Source organism: Oratosquilla oratoria, chromosome 2 (genome assembly GCF_046742065.1).
Source record: "Oratosquilla oratoria isolate Oo_2021 chromosome 2, ASM4674206v1, whole genome shotgun sequence".
In the NCBI taxonomy this organism is placed as follows: domain Eukaryota; kingdom Metazoa; phylum Arthropoda; class Malacostraca; order Stomatopoda; family Squillidae; genus Oratosquilla; species Oratosquilla oratoria.
Genome location: NC_134778.1, coordinates 18,870,445 through 18,880,444, shown reverse-complemented (window position 1 = coordinate 18,880,444; position 10,000 = coordinate 18,870,445).

Sequence of the window (10,000 nt, the reverse complement as noted above, 5' to 3'; positions counted from 1 at the left end):
TTTCTGTCTGACTTCTTATGTCTATGTCTATCTATCAGTCTGTTTGTTTCTCTGTCTATCTACCTGTGTCGTAGTCCCCTTTCTAAGCCTAATGTTGGCGGTCGAGAGACGACGACGAACAACATGCAAATGCGTATGAGAGCTGTAGTCTAGCACACTGGATCTATGATTAAATCTAGATCCGACATCCTTTGTATGTGTTTTATTTTGTATAAGTATGTAAAACAGTGTATGTAGAGTGTCTTTGAAGCATTGGAATTATGTCACAGACCTTGAATCACAGTCTACCATGCCAAAGCTTTCTTACTGCTGTCTTTCAAACTAACTGTCTCGTCTCTTGTTTCGAAGCCACCTACGGAGATGGCGAAGCACTTTTTCTAGGGTTGGGTCTATTTTTTTTTTTTTTTTTTTTTTTTTTTTAATCTCTGATGATTGCCCATCTCATTTTCTGTGCATTTATTTGGGCCAAAGGCTTAGGGATATAAAAACTTGACACGACCACTGGACACATTGTGGCCCCCTAGGTGAGCACAGTCATTCTCTCATCAGGCTTACCAAGGTCATATGTTTTGGTTCCTACTATAAGGACTTTTGGCAAAGTGCTTACATTGACATTACCCGATCATGCGTTTATCGGGCTAATTTTGACGCAGCTGGCTTCAGTTGCCTGGGCAGGGGTACGCATTTGTGGTGGTAATATCATCGCAGAAATAGTACCATTACACGTATATGACTGTTTGTCTGTCCATCTATCTATCTGTCTGTTGTTGTTTGTCTGCGTCTATTTCTCTGTGTTTCTGTCTATATGTTTTTGTCTGTCTGTCTGTCTGCCTGTCTGTTTGTCTTTGTCTGACTATCTGTCTGTGTCTGTTTGTCTGCCTGTCCCTTTGTCTCTCTCTTCCCCCCCCTCTCTCTCTCTCTCTCTCTCTCTCTCTCTCTCTCTCTCTCTCTCTCTCTCTCTCTCTCTCTCTCTCTCTCTCTCTCTCTCTCTCTCTCTCTCTCTCTCTCTCTCTCTCTCTCTCTCTCTCTCTCTCTCTCTCTCTCTCTCTCTCTCTCTCTCTCTCTCTCTCTCTCTCTCTCTCAAGATCGGCCACTGATGACACTGAATATAAACACACCCGTATTTGACTTCCTACCATTTCGAAGAAATTATAGAAGATCCTTCGAGCTACTGTCTTCCAGCCTTAGCTGAGCACAACAGTAAGAACCAGATGCCAGTCTTGTGGTATAAGTAGTTTTGAGGGATATAGGACTTAGTGAATATTTGCCATAAGAAAATTCTATCCTTGGACAAAACCCCCTTGCACAGTGCTCCGCCCGTGTGTGCATGCGCAGTACAAGGACTATGACGTGTTTTAACGTCATACCCGTGGCACTGCCTCCCCACTAGCACCAATTGCCTACATTCTGTCATATTGCTGAGAGCAACATGGCTTATTCTGGATAGGCCACCCTTACCAATATTGATGCCGGCCTCGCTCTCAGTGACGACGAGGACATCACTGAGCAACATTGGCCTTCATTGCCAATGCACGAGCAACATGTTGGTACCACACCATGGCAGTCAATACTCCCTTCTACCTAGCCCACCACCACCACCGTCACCACCATGACCACTATTGCCACCACTGCCACCGCAGCCGGCACCCACACCACCGCCACCATTGCCACCAAACGATCTGTGGACCAGAATTCAAACATGAGCGATTCCTATTCTCCAGCATTTAAGTCGTTCAGGCATGACGAGAATCCAAAATCTACGGCTTCCGATAACTCCCTCTCTCACCTTCACTCTCACCCTCTCTCCCACAGTTCATCTCTTCTAGCTGCCAATACTTTTCTTGTTTTTGCTCACAGCACTACTTATGTTAAAAATCATCTTCCGTGAGAACTCGGCCATGGATACGAAACTTTGCTGGTTTGCTGAAACCACAAAATCATTCAGGCTCGATCTGGAGTTAGGTGAGATGAAAATGTCTGCTGTCACCTCTCGGTATGTCTATATTTCACGTAGACGTACCGGGATCATTGAAAGTGCCACGAGGGGGGTAATTTCTTATCCTTGAAGCTCGATGTTCAGGACTCGGTCGATAGACCACGTAAATTTCATATGTTTCTCGTCACCCGCTACCCTGTCAGTATTGACCCGTCCCAAGGAAAAAACCTACCGGTAGTTTACAGCGTGCACCGCTTCTACCAACACGGGACACCCATACACCGCCTTGTTATCGTCTGGAGCCACCCCCAACCACCGCCTACAGAACATCACTTTAGCTTCCTGCCTACCATCGTGCAAGTTTCGAAGCATGAAAGATGAAGAGCCCTGGTTTTCAAATGCTGGGGTGTCGGACATAAAAATTAGTATTTTTCTACTTCTATTGACAAGCGTGTCTGGTATGCAGGTACTCACCCCTCCTGTACTTGCTCACATCGTACCACCTCTCAGCCCACCAACACTAATGAAGCTTCTACAGTCGACCAGCTTCCCACTCGAGATTCATCCATGTGGAAATGCCCCCGCTGTCACGAACCCGGTGTGAATGTATGGCACGGATGTAAAAACAGCGCTCATGTGGCCATTTTCCAGACTGAATACGCACCACCACCACCACGCCCGTCGGTCGAACCCAAAAGCCGTCCCACCGCTGACACCCTCAAACCTGCTTGACTTACTGCAAGTAATTGCCCTCCGCGAAGCCGTTGTCAATCTAACGGCACATTGCACAGCAATTACAACGCGCTTTCACGCAATTAAAAATCACATCCATAGCCTCGCCGCACAACAAGCACCCATTGAGCGCAGCTTAGCCATGCTTGTCGAATTCCATAAGTCGTCATCACGACAGTCGCCACCCTCTCCGAGAAACCGGAGACCCTCACTAGCTGGTTCGAAAGGCTCAGTAACCAAATACCTACCAAGCCACAACGACACCTGACTCAGAGCAGCAGCACCTCCACGTCATCGTCTCCGCCAGCCACCTGTAAACTCAAAGGCAGACTTCGCTAACGAGATGAAATTTCACACTATCACTTGGAATGCTTATGGCATCAACAATTATTCGGAAATTACTTCCCTTAAGACCTATGAAGGCCGCCACCAACCACAAGTCATATGTATCCAAAAAGCTTTTGTTGGCCCCCACGATCCTGGGACAGAGGTACTTCCGCTCTCAGGCTACGTCTCATGTGTCCATCATGTCAGGAATGGCCTTCTAAGTTACATTCATTCTCCCATCCCCCATCAACTCTTGCGCTGCTCGCTGTATCCATGATGACATGACATTTAGATTCTTTGAGATATCTATAGGCAATGGGAAACTGAGACTCTGCAATGTTTACTCTGCTCCAGGAAAAATAAATCTCTCTGACCTCCCCCCCACCCACATCTCATTGTGTGATCTACATGGGGGACTTCAACGCCCAGCACCCTGCCCTAGGAGATGTCTCCCCCTCCCCGAACCGTAGTGGGCTACCTCTCCTCGAGTACATTCGCCGCCACCACCTCACTCACTGGCCCACTAGGGGTGCCACACACTCCAGAGGAGGCACACTCGACCATATCATTACATCTGATCACATCGCACTTGAACTCCTATATTCCCTACCAAGTGAGCCTTCCTTCTCTTCACACGCGCCTCCGCATCTCTATTCCTCCGAAATACTGTCATAACTACGTCTCTTACATCTCCACTCTTCTACCAACATCTTATCTTTAATCACCTGAGAATCTGTACTCTTCCCCTCGTTGCCTCTACTCATGATTTGCACGCCCGTCACATCACAAGGCCACATATCAAAAGATGCCGCGAGGTCCACGTCTGGACGCTGGACCGATGTATCCTGCTGGCGAAAAAAAAAAAAGGCTGAAAGAGATTGTCTCGTTTTTTAAAGCCAGCCAGCACCTGCTAATCTTTCCCAATACCAGACATTCAGAGATGACCTTGTTTCCCTGCAGCAATGTGCCCATACCGAGGCGTGGAAGAAATATGTCGACACCATCAACCACCAGACCAGCGTTGGCTCCATGTGGCACCTGATAAACAAAGTCATCAAGAAGAAACCATCGAGTGCTCTCCACCATAGCCCAGCCTAATATACACAGGACTTGCTAAGTACTTGGTCTGAACAAGCATAGGCAAACAATCTTCCCATCCCTATTCAAGAATGGCTGCATTATTATGGACGGATGAAGATGACAGCGTGTCCATCACTGAGGACGAGCTGCTTCGTGCTCTTGTCACAAACAAACCAACAGCTCCCGGGGATGATGACATCACCTATCAAGTCCTTCGCCTGTTCCTTAAAACCCCTGGCAATCCCTTGCTGCAACTCTACAACCTTTGCTTTAGTAAGGGATATGTAACTCGTGCCTGGACATCTGGTACCATTCTGCCCATCCCCAAACCTGCCACAGACAAGTTCAGGCCCATTTCACTCACCTCCTATTCATGTAAAGTCCTCGAATGTATATTTCTCACTCGGCTTATGCTTCGACTAGAGGATAAGCTATCACCGCAACTGTATGGTTTCTTGCCACAAAGGAACACATATCTCTGTCTGATGGACCTATATGCCCTCAAGAAATGTTACCACACAAGTAGGGGAGCTACTTGTGTGGTAACATTTCTTGATCTCAAGAGTGCTTTCGACAGGGATATTATTCTCGACCAACTCGTAGAATTAGGCATCTAAGGCAACCTCCTGAGGTGGGTCCGTGGTTATCTCTCAAACAGGACTTCACGTGTACTTTTCCATGGAACGTGCAGTATCTCCAGGGAATTTGGTCTTTATACTCCACAGGGTGGGATTTTAAGTCCCTTTCTTTTCAACGTCCTGATGCACCATCCGCTATCCCTTCTCCCAAATATTCCCGGCGCAACTGTCACCTGCTACACTGACGATATCTGTGTACACTACACCTTTGCTGCCGACCTACAGCGCTTCCTTTACTCCTTCTATGAATCCGCCTGTGGCCTCATCCTTTCCCCAGAAAAGAGTCGAGTATTTTCCCCTTGGGGAACACTGCCAGTGTTCACTGCAGGACACATTGTCATCTCGCCCTGCGCACAGTATCTGTACTTGGGAGCGCCAGTACGCAACACTCCATCCATACCTGCTTGGCATCGCATCTATCCCATCATCCAAGATTTCCTTCACCAGTTAGAACAGCGCTTTATTCCCTTTAAATGGCTCACCAACAACGCCACTGGACTATCTATTCCCATGGCAAGAAACATCTATGTTGCCCTCATTCGGTCAGTCATAGACTATCTTTCCCCAGCCCTTTATTAATTCTCCAAGACCTTGGTGCCTTTAGAAAGATTCTAGGACAGAGTGATGTGGTATATTCTTGGATGCCCTACCTCCACCAGAGTAGTAAACATCTAAACCGAACTTAATCTTCCTTCAGTTATTGAAAGAATACACGCTAACATCTACTTCAGCGTCAAGTGCCTCCACTCATCCCATTTGGCCCAGCACTATTCCCACGTCTTAAGAGCTTCACTTGACTCCACTGCATCCCGCCCTCTGATGCGTCCCGGCGTCCACACCCTCGTTAACACAGTATGCTTCAACGTGCAGCGCCTTCACTTCGAAGTCCATATGGCCGAGGTTGATCACGATCAGCCAACATAGAGGATTCCACAGACTCATGTCATCTTCACGCCCATTTCAAAAACAGACCCACCGCTCCTCCAGAAACAATTGGCCCTGAGGCACATCACCGCAATGTCCTCCTCCCTCCCTGCCGGACACCATCTCTACGTAGACGGGCCATTACAGCCAGACGGTAGCGCAGGATGCCCCGTCTACTCACCAGATGTAGAGCCACCTGAGGGAGGTTGGGCTGGTCGCAGGTTACCCAACTCGTCCAGTTCTACGCACTGCGAACTACTGGCACTCCTGCTGGCTGTTAACCTACTGTGTTAGCGGCGACTAAATGGCGAGGTAATGTGTGACTTCCAGTCCGCCCTACTGGCCATCTCGTCTCCACAAACCATACACCACCCAATCATCCATCACATTTTACAACAACTAGTCACAGCTCAAGAACACCATAAGCTTTCTGTTGATTCCCTCCCACGTTGGAATCACTGCCAAAGAAAAGTCAGATCTTCTCGCCAAAAATGGCTATAAACTGCCACTGTCCGACGATGCTAACCCTACCCCACTACTACAAGAAGACCATACACTCTGGCGCTCTTCTCCACTGCATGAATGCAGAGCGCGCACAAAGCGTATCAATCATCATCATATCTTGTCGCACCAGAACCGTGTCCATATAAGGGCAGTTTCATTTGCTTCCCTAAGGTCTTGGTCGGAGCAATGGGGACTCAATGGACATTCCCGGAGGACGTGGACCATCGTCTGTACTTCGCCACAGGGACATTGGGGGCTATTGGTGTATCCCCACTTGTGTTGATTTTCTCTCGTTTTGCCCACCTTGGCTCTTCCTCTGTTTAAGGTAACCCAGTCCTTCCTGGTTAGGTTTGCTCCTGGGGGCAAGGTCTCGTTTGGGCATGGTATGGCCTCGTTATGGCCCAGATTGTCATATTCCTGCCAACATTTTAGTCTATGGGCCACAGCTTGGGTTGGATCCAGTCCCTCCACCGTCATGAACCTTTGGCGAGACTTCAGTCTCTGTCCAACCTGAAGGTGACCGTATAGTGGATGCCTGGGATCATTTTGTTGTTTATATTTTTCTATCTTTGTAATTATTTCGCGCCGAATGTGGGGAGGTGGAATCCCTGCCAGTCTGTAGATAGTATGTAATAGCGTTGGTTTTAGGGTACCTGTAATTATTCGACACGACCTGTTCAGTTCTGGATCTATTTTGTGTGCATGGCATGACCTGGCCCATACTGGTGCGCAATATTCTGCAGTGGAATAACACAGTGCCAAAGCTGTTTGTCGCAGGGTGTTTGGATCTGTTCCCCAGCTGGTGGTGGCAAGTTTGCTGAGGAGGTTGTTTCTGGTTGAGATTTTTCCAATCAACTTGTTGATATGCTCTTTGTAAGAGAGAGTCCTGTCGAGAGTAACAATACAATACTATGACCAATTCAGTCTTTGCCTCCCGAGGAATCGCAAGCACGGACTTCTCGTTCGCAGACACAATATCGTGACTGCATGGCTCAACCTGGGTTATAGACTGCTGTGGCAAGTCTCTATTGCGGGGGGCGTACCACACTACTACACCTGCAAGCTATGTGGCCGTCCCAACGCCAACAGTCTCCACCATTATTGCCTCGAATGTCCCTCTCAATAAGAGACCTATTGCCCCAAAGCCAAGAATTAATACATGTGTGTTACTTTCTCTTAACTGACAATAATCTAGACACTGTTCTAATTCGACACCCACACTTTGGTGGATGCTAAAGCTTACCTCACGTTGATTACCAATATATTTCCCTTTACAGGATGTAATAAAATTGCCTAACGTGGACTTTGTGGTCTCATTAAGTCTCCTTCTTTCTTATGTTCTTATGTTCTTATTATTGTCGTGCAACTTCACTGTACGTAGTAACATGACCTACGCGTTACGCATACTTTGTATAAATAGAAAGTACCTACTGTACTAAGTTTGTCGCTCTATGAGAGTAATAAATCTATATAAACAGCTTCTCTCTCTCTCTCTCTCTCTCTCTCTCTCTCTCTCTCTCTCTCTCTCTCTCTCTCTCTCTCTCTCTCTCTCTCTCTCTCTCTCTCTCTCTCTCTATCTATCTATCTATCTATCTATCTACCTATCTATCTATCTATCTATCTATCTATCTATCTATCTATCTATCTATCTATCTATCTATCTATCTATCTATCTATCTATCTATCTATCTACCTATCTATCTATCTATCTATCTATCTATCTATCTATCTATCTATCTATCTATCTATCTATCTATCTATCTACCTCTCTATCTATCTATCTATCTATCTATCTATCTATCTATCTATCTATCTATCTATCTATCTATCTATCTATCTATCTATCTATCTATCTATCTATCTATCTATCTATCTATCTATCTATCTATCTATCTATCTCTCTCTCAATAATTGTCTTTCTCTCTTCCTCTCTTCTGCCTCCATCTTTTCCTCTCTCGCTCTCTTTCCCTATCATTTTCCTCTCACTCCCCCTCGCTCCTCTTTTATCTTCCTCTCTCTGTTTTACTCTCTTTCTCCCTCTCTCTCCGTCCTTCTCTCTCTCTCTCTCTCTCTTCCCTTCCCACATCTTCCCCGCTCTCCTGAAAGCATAAACTAGTGGGGCGAGTGTCCGCGACAACAAATTTTAAAGCATTTCTCACGCAAGGAAAGGTTTCCCCCTAAAGCAATGAAGCGAGCTGGTGGTAAGAAACGGCCGCTTCACCTTGGTAAAAGTGTGCAATGTTTGAAACGAGTTAGGAAAATAAGTTGCCAGGTCATTATGACTGATTAGTCGACCATCCGGCCTCCTCTTCCCACCAGCGTGGCTTCTGCCCTTTGTTCACCATGAACTTTCTTCTTCTTTTTTACTTTTTGTCTTTCGTTCTATCTTTCTAGAAGCTAAGTTTTTTTGTGCGTGTTTCTCTCTCTTTCTCTCTCTCTCTCTCTCTCTCTCTCTCTCTCTCTCTCTCTCTCTCTCTCTCTCTCTCTCTCTCTCTCTCTCTCTCTCTCTCTCTCTCTCTCTCTCTCTCTCTCTCTCTCTCTCTCTCTCTCTCTCTCTCTCTCTCTCTCTCTCTCTCTCTCTCTCTTTCTGTGTGTGTGTATGTGTGATTCACCTTGGGCTTTGGATCACGTGTTGGACTCGTGATCGACAGCTATTTCCCTCCCGGAAGAGAGCTCAGAGCTCGTATGACAGATATATGGGTAATGCTGTGACCTTACACGCACACACACACACAACTCCCCGACCACGAGAGTTGGAGTAACGACTCGAGGCGCAGCGATATTGAAATAATTTCAGCCCTGGGCAGGATTCGAACCAGGTACCGCCAGCACCGCCGTACTGACAGTCTGGGACTCTACCAACAGCGCCACCGTGTGTGTGTGTGTGTGTGTGTGTGTGTGTGTGTGTGTGTGTGTGTGTGTGTGTGTGTGTGTGTGTGTGTGTGTGTGTGTGTGTGTGTGTGTGTGTGTGTGTGTGTGTGTGTGTGTGTGTGTGTGTGTGTGTGTGTGTGTGTGTGTGTGTGTGTGTGTGTGTGTGTGTGTGTGTGTGTGTTCGTGTGTTGTTCTTTCATTTTTCACCTCTCAGATCTATTGCGAATTTCTCAGTTTCCTTAGCATTACTCCATCGTTTTCGTAATTGGTATTTGTCTTAGCTGTTGCCAGGAGACTTTCATTCCCTATTAGTCAATTAGTTGTGTTGCACAACTTTTATGCTGATTCTATCTGTCGGTAGGCAGTTTCATTCAACCAATTGACGTGGCCCTTTTGGTCAAAAATGAAAAACAAATTACCGACCTATTTTTACACTTGATTTTCCTCAAGTTGTGATTCATATTTTTCAAGTAGACTTGGCCATTTTGTTCTCATTCTTCCTTGTTCTTTTACGTCTCTCATTTATCAAGAAATTTCCTACTGCCTTCAAAATTACGTATGTCAATCTATCTTATCGGACATATGGCGTTTTAGCTATTTCTTATCAACAAATTATTTTGCTGAGCAAGTGGGTGCTTGTCTTAGGTAGCTACTTCCCTTATAAGGAGGAAAGAATCCTTTTGGTATATTCATAGATAGATATCTGGCTTTCATCAGATATGGGGTTAATCTCTGCCCATCCGTGACAGGATTGAAACCCTCCAATCTTCTATAGGATATTAGAGATTTGTTCTATAAAAGACTGTCGTCAGGCAATTGCTTTTATATGTTTTGGTGTCTGCCTGCTGGAAAACAAGCCTAAACTCTGACCGAGAGGTGTTATTTTAAGTTATACTATTTTACCTTATTTTATTAAAATCTATTTTATCTTATCTATTTTTATTGATTTGGTTTTTTATTTTTGCTATAGACAAAGGATTTGATTTTT